This window comes from Rhynchophorus ferrugineus, unplaced genomic scaffold (genome assembly GCF_030347505.1).
Source record: "Rhynchophorus ferrugineus isolate W39M unplaced genomic scaffold, kcgeb_rfMv2 rfM1, whole genome shotgun sequence".
Lineage (NCBI taxonomy): Eukaryota > Metazoa > Arthropoda > Insecta > Coleoptera > Curculionidae > Rhynchophorus > Rhynchophorus ferrugineus.
In genome coordinates, this window is record NW_027472580.1 from 41,780,095 (window position 1) to 41,780,470 (window position 376).

At 28.7% G+C, this 376-nt stretch overlaps 1 non-coding gene across 1 annotated transcript; it reads right to left on the reverse strand.

The window, feature by feature from the left end:
• On the reverse strand, positions 1-106 carry LOC143189402 (U6 spliceosomal RNA). The gene has a single exon (XR_013003857.1). It is a non-coding gene; the product is annotated as a U6 spliceosomal RNA (small nuclear RNA).
• Between the last annotated feature and the right edge of the window lie 270 nt (positions 107-376).

The window sequence follows — 376 nt, forward strand, 5'->3', positions numbered from 1 at the left end:
GAAAATATGGAACGCTTTTCGATTTTGAGTAACATCCTTGCGCAAGAGCCATACTAATATTCTATGTATCGTTTCAATTTTAGTTATGTACCGCCAAAACGAGTACTAACTATTTTTAGTTATGTTTATTTGATAAGCTTAGATCTACAAATTTACATGAAGAATATTCATAGAAGATTCAAATGCCAACCAGACCAAAAAAAAATAAAAAAAGATAAATGTTAATTAAATACAAACCTTCAACAAGTATCAATAAAATTCCACCATGATTAGATTACAAAAAGGCAATATCAAATGTCTCGTTTCTTGTTCATCAAATAGTTCGATGAGCTATACTTCACCAGTTTAAGGGTAACTGAATAAAATTTAACTGAAA